At 37.4% G+C, this 6,841-nt stretch overlaps 1 pseudogene; it reads right to left on the bottom strand.

The window, feature by feature from the left end:
- The window catches only part of LOC102472259 (thyroid receptor-interacting protein 11-like), a 10,017-nt pseudogene extending 4,923 nt beyond the window's left edge, over window positions 1–5,094 (bottom strand).
- Window positions 5,095–6,841: the final 1,747 nt, after the last annotated feature.

Below are 6,841 nucleotides of genomic sequence, written 5' to 3'. Positions count from 1 at the left end.
CAGACATTTCCATGATTTCCATTGAACTGTGTGTGGATGAAGAGGAGTTATCCTTTTCCCTTGGAGGAGAGATATTTTCCTGCTTCCCCATATTTCTTGTGATCCTGCAGAGATTTCTAGTCATCTGGTGGATGGTTGGTTTCTTCTCAAACTTGGAAGTCCAGTCTGAGGGAAGAGGAGTGTGCAGAAAAGGAAACAGAGAGAGAGAAATAACAGCAAAAACAGCAAAAAACAAACAAAAAAACAAACAAAAAACAAGGAGCAGAGAAAAAGAGAAGAAAAAATAAGAGAAAAACGTTTAAATCAAACAAAAAGAAATATTAAAATTTTTTTCAATAAAACCCAAAAATTAGAAAACTGCACGGCACACTTATGCGAAATGGCTAGATTGCAGGAGCCATGGAGAAAGATGTCTCTTTGAGAAGGTCTGTTCCCTTCCCTTCTGCCTCTCCTGGGTTGGGAGGGGGAGAGGGAATTATTAACAAGATAAAGGGATAGGAGGGGCCAGAAGACCCAGAAAAAATGCCTCACCTTAAAAATTTCTAAAAAGCAAAAATTACAAAGAGAATACAGAGACCGAGACAGAGGTAGAGAGAGATAAAGACAGATACAGAGACAGAAGGCCTGAAAGGGGTCTTCCTACCACAGGAGTTTTGTATGCTGGAGGCCAAATTATCAGTGGGAAATCTTCATTTCTTGGTTTGCCCCAAAATGGCTAGATCGCAGGAGCCATGGAGAAAGGTGTCTCTTCGAGAAGGCCTGTTCCCTTCCCTTCTGCCTCTCCTGGGTTGCCCAGTTCTTCTTGAAGATGATTATTTTCTTCTTTCATGAATCCAAGATTTCTATCCCTTTTCTCTATGCTCTGCCTTAAAATCTCACTTTTTCCTAAGGCCTGAGAAGTTTGATCTAATTTCTCTTGCAGCTCTAAACTTCTTGCTTGAAGATTTTCAATAAAAATTTATTTCTCGTGTATAAGTTGTGTCAATCACTTCTGCCCTTCTAAAGTAGATGACAGAAAGGCCTTAGTGTTTTTATGATTGGTATTCACTTGCTCAACAGTCTTTCCAAGTTTTGCAGTTTCAAGGTCTTTCTTGACTGAGTTTAATTAAAAACTCATGGTTCTAAGTGTAAGGCAGAGGTGTTCAAATGACGTGTACTTGACAGCTCTTCAATGGTTTGTTCATACCTGCCTGCCTCTTCCAAAAGCCTCTTTTCGGCTCAACATAATTCTGCTTCTAACTGTCCTTTTTCTGTTTTTAAAGTCTCCACAATGGTGTTTTTTTTCCAGTAAAAACTGATTGCTACTAGCAATCGATTTTTCCAATTGATGTCTTATATCTTCCAGTGTTAAAACCAACTTTTCATTTTCCATTTTGAGATAAAAAGTAACTTTCTTTAAATTGTCACTAAGTTATTCTAGTTCTGAAAAATTTTGCTTTAAGTTTCTAACTTCAGCTTCTTTTTCTTTAAGTAAGTCATCCTGAAAATTACTGCTGGAGTCTGGAGGAGACTGATTTAGTTCATTCCTGACTCCAGAAAGCTCCTCCACACTTTTTCTAAGGTGTTCCTTAAGTTCAAGGTTCTCCTTCTGAATGCTTTTGTTATTGTTTTGTGATGTATTTAGCTGACCAACTAAATCTTCTACTTTGTCCTCAAGTTTCATGCGTGGTTAAATGTGAATCATTTAGGATAAATTCACTTTGACTTAACTGTTCTTTCTGCATGACTAAATCTTTAATGATGTTCACTTTATGATGGTCAACTCTGCTTGCCAGAACCGCCTTCCTGAAACTGTATTCCATGGAGACTCACCTACAGTTGCGGAACTGCACGAGACCCACACTTGATCCAACCTTGAATGGAATCTATTTTCCCTATTGTTAAAAACTTTGGACTCGTGACCCCTCTCCCTCTACTCGCAGGTATCGCATTTTCAATGACCCCTCTGGAGGATAGCTGTCTATAGCAGAGATAGAGTAATTGGGAGAGGGGGAAAGGGCTGAGGGTCAAACATAGGATAAAAAACATATTTATATGTATGAAAGTAGAAATGGAACAGTATTGGTGACGACATGCTTGATTAAGACACTATGTAGTTTATCCTAGATGGGAAACTACACTTGGTGTGTTGTGATGATACTCAGGGAATGAGTGTTAGGCAATATAATTTAATATAAAAAAAGTAATAAGCAGGAGGAAAAAAAAATGCACATTTGATGACTGAAGAGAGTTGTATGGACACAACTGGGGTCTACTTTATAATATGTTCATTCTACTCCCTGGGGTTTATGCCTAGGATCAGATTTGGATACATGTGTAAGGATATGTCAGCTGTGCTAGCTAGTGGATATACTTAGACTAATTGAGTTCATTGGTAGAACAATTGAATGGGGGGGGGCGGAAGCCATTGAGGGCAATCATGAATGTCAGGGACAATGGAGGAGGAAGATGGGACATGGCAGAGGGTGGGGATGGGGAACCTAGGATGGCAAAACAAAAGGCAAGGTATGCAGGACACAAAAATTGGGAAATCATTTGCTGAGAACATATATGTTGATGTGCTTGATTGAGCCAATGCACAGTGTATTTTGGATGGAAAATTCATATGTGTGTTGTGATGAGAAAAAAAAAATTTATAATAAAAAACAAAGTATAAAAAAAAAAAAAGGAGGGAGAAGAGGATAAAGACAGCAGTGAACAATAGAGAGGCAGGATGTTAATGAGAAATAGATATGGTTTATTACCTGTTGATGATGACATGTATAGTATTCTCAACTGAACCGGTCTGGAAAGTATTTCATGATGGGTGAAGTCTTTTTAATAAGCAAAATGAGAAATAGTGATTGATTGTTTAAAAAAATTATAATAATAATTATTGGGAAAAGCATGGAAAAGATATTGAATGATAAAGCGGGGAGATTGATATCTCTGTATTGACTGACATGCATGGCATTCCCTTTTGAAAAAGCAATGGAAGTCAATGTAAAGTTATATGTAATCTAGTGTAATAGAAAGAAGATTATGATGATGATAATAAAATAAAATTTAAAAAAAATTAAAAAAAATAAAAAGACATAAAAAAAATGATTGCTACTAGCAATCGATTTTTCAAATGGATGTTTGTCACTAAGTTATTCTAGTTCTGAAAAATTTTGCTTTAAGTTTCTAACTTCAGCTTCCTTTTCTTTAAGTAAGTCATCCTGAAAATTATTGCTGGAGTCTGGAGGAGACTGATGTAGTTCATTCCTGACTCCAGAAAGCTCCTCCACACTTTTTCTAAGGTGTTCCTTAAGTTCAAGGTTCTCCTTCTGAATGCTTTTGTTATTGTTTTGTGATGTATTTAGCTGACCAACTAAATCTTCTACTTTGTCCTCAAGTTTCATGCGTGGTTAAATGCGAATCATTTAGGATAAATTCACTTTGACTTAACTGTTCTTTCTGCATGACTAAATCTTTAATGATGTTCACTTTATCATCTTCAAGTTTATGAACTCTCTTTTTTTCATCATCAGGATCTTGCTTCAGCTGACTGATGATGCTATCTCCTTCAGTTTTTTGTTTTGACAGCCACTCTTTTATCAAAATCATGTGCTTGGTAGGTTCTCAGTTCTGTTTGTCCAATTCTTCTAACTCAGGTCTCAGTATCTCCTTTTCACGAATACTCTGAGTACTTGTACTTTTGCCTGTAATTTAAATCTTAAGTCATGGAATTCTGAATCCACATTTATGTCTCTCACAGCTGTACTGTTAAGTACTTCATATTCACTGTTCACTTTTAGAAGCCATACCTGAAATTGTTCCTTTTCTTGACTCAATAATGACTTCTCTTTTTCTAAACCTTGGACATGCATTTTAAGTTTCAGATTGTCCTCAACAAGACTGTTATCCTGGTTTAAACTTCTCAGTCTCTTTATTTCATTTTCAGCATCAGGCAGTGCTTGCTGCAGTCTGAACACTTCTCCCACTGATGTGCTGTGTGGAAGGATTCCTTTCTTTTTTGTCGCAGGATCACTCTGCTCCTGAGCACTCGGCTGCAATTTACTACATTCCAGTTTCCACCTTTCATGTTCTTCAGTTATTTGTCTTTTTTCCACATTCAGTTGTTCTTACTCTTTCCTCAAAAAATCTCTGTCATTTTCTGCAAGAGAGAATTTTTTATGTATGTCTTTTGTCCTCAATTTCTTCCAGTTTTTTTGTAGACGCCACTTTTTCAGTTTGCATAACTTGAGTCATTTTTAGTATCTTATATATTTTAGAGTGATCAGTTACTTCTGAGCCACCTTGCCATAACAGATTTTCAAGTTCTTCAATTAATTCTTCATAGTCATTTAATTCCTCACAATGCCAACAATTTATTTCTGTCAATTTTTGTTGTGTGTTCTGCAATGCTGATATTTCATTTTGGTGGTCATCAATTTCCTGACTTAGATTCTATTTAAGTTCCCTAATGATATTTTGCAGTTTGCAGATCTCACTTTGATCAGAGCTATGTATTCCTTGCACTTTAGAAGTCTGAGCAATACACCTCCAATAGCCAACTTCAGACTTAGGCCTTGAAACTTCCTTTGACAATCTATTTATTTCCTGTTGTGATGAAATGATGTCCTCAAAGTCCATGTCATCATCGTAGAAAGCTGAAGCATGATGACTGGTCCCACACCCGAATGAAGGCGATGCTATAGTTACTGGTAGGCAGCCAGTTCCCAAATGTCCTGACTGAGTGGCTGACTGTAGTCTGAGCAACTGACCCTGTAGCACCATCTGTCTTGCTTTCAGGTGGCTGATTTCTATCTCTTTCTCTTGTAGTTGATTTCAGTAATTTGTAGATTGGTGCTTTATATGAAGTTCTAATGCTTCATGAATCTCTTCTAGATCAGTACAAAGTTTTCTAAGTCTTTCATTCTCTGATCTTAAGAATGCAAGATTGGCTTCAATTTTCTTTCTCAAAGAATTAGGTAATTATGCTTTCATGTCTTCTGTGCCCTCTAACCGCATGTCCTTTGAAGTCCTTCCTGTGAAGGAAGCCAGGCTGCCCCGGACTTGACTCAGAGACTGGCTCAAGCCTGAGCCCAGGTGCCCAAACCAGGACAACATCGTTGCAGGTTGAGAAGGGGACCTGTCTGCTCTGAGAAGAGAGTCCAGCAACACCAGCTGATCCTGCCAAATGTCCTGGAAACCTGGCCTTGGCAACACTATGACAAATCACAACACTCGGGATTCAGTAACTCTGCACAGTGCACAAATGCCAGGTTCTGCCTTGGAATGCAAAGGCTGGGCCTGGGACTTTACCCAGGGCTACCACTAAGTCCACTGACATGCCCTCGGGCCTCTACCCATTCCCGCGACTTACCACCTTCAATGGGACTGCGTCTTCCTCTGCTAGAGCAACTTTCCCCAGCTCTGTGGAAAACTCCTGCCACCATGACACTGGCTGCCAGGACACCTGCTCTAAAAGAAGCAGCCTACAATGTGATTTTTTTAATAATGCATAAAAATAAAATCAAGAATACAAACACATTCACCATCTTCAATATTGAACATCACATTGTACATATTCAAAATTCACTCTACTGGTTTTTTGAAAGTATATATTAAATTGTCACTAACATTTTTTTACTGTGGTACACTGTTCCATTTTACTTGATTAAGTGCATTCTTGTGTCTTTTGACCAGTTTCTCCCATTCCATCAGTTTCCATCCAGCTCCAAGTAACTACCATTACCTTCTCTACCAAATTTTTAAGTTTTTGCTAATGAGCAAGTATTTTTTAAAGGGGACATGCAATACTTAGTTTTCCTATACTGAGTTATTTCATTTAGTATTATGTCTTCTAAGCTCACCTATTTTTCCTCAAATATCATGAATTCATTATTTTTCTTTATGGCTGAATAGTATTCCACTCTGTATACATGCCACACTTTCTTTATCCATGCATTAGTCATTGGGCACATGGGTCAATTCCATCTCAGCTATTGTGAATAATGCTGCAATAAACATGGAAATGCAAATATCTCTTCCACAAAATAGTTCTCTATCTTTTGAGTGTACATCTAGTCACAGGATTACTGGGTCATATGGTAATTCCATTTTTGGAATTTTGAGAAGCCTTCTTACTGTTTCTCACTGTGACTATATTAGCTGACATTCCCACCAACAAGGAAGGAGAGTTCCCCTTTCTTCACAGTCTTATTAGTATTCTTTACTCTTTTTTCTTATTGTAACTATTCTGACTGGAGTGAAGTGATACCTCTTTGTGGTTTTGATTTACAACATTTTAAAAATATGTCTTTTGGCTATTGTCTTTTAAAAAAAAAAAGAACATTGTCTGTTCAGATCAATTGTCCATTTTCTTCTATACCAGAAAATACAATAATGATTTGAAAAATGAGAAGTGAACTGTCAAGCCATGGAAAGACATGAAGGGAATTTACATTTGTTAAGTAAAAGAAGACTATCTGAAAAGACTAAATCCTGTATGAGTCCTACTACATGACCTTCCAGAAGAGACAAAACTATGGAGAGAGTAAAAAGATCAGTGGTTTCTATGGTAGGGGAAGGAGAGATGAATAGGTCATTGCAGAGCATTGTCAGGGCAGTGAGACTCTTCTGTATGATTCTATAATGGTACATATGTAACAACATGCATCTGGCAAAACCTATAGAATGTACAACACAAAGAATAAACTCTAAGGTAAACTATAGACTTTAGTTCATAAATGTACTATTTTTTATTAAACTCCCTATACCACAAATGTATCACATGACTGCAAGTGTTAACAGTAGTGGAAACTCGGGACCAGCAGTTAGCATAATGGCTATGTTGCTGGACTCCCACGTAGTC

The sequence above is a fragment of the Tupaia chinensis genome, unplaced genomic scaffold (genome assembly GCF_000334495.1).
Source record: "Tupaia chinensis unplaced genomic scaffold, TupChi_1.0 Scaffold144091_1, whole genome shotgun sequence".
NCBI classification, from domain to species: Eukaryota; Metazoa; Chordata; class Mammalia; order Scandentia; family Tupaiidae; genus Tupaia; species Tupaia belangeri.
The sequence above is the reverse complement of the archived record's forward strand: the minus strand, read 5'-3'. Positions and strand labels throughout refer to the sequence as shown.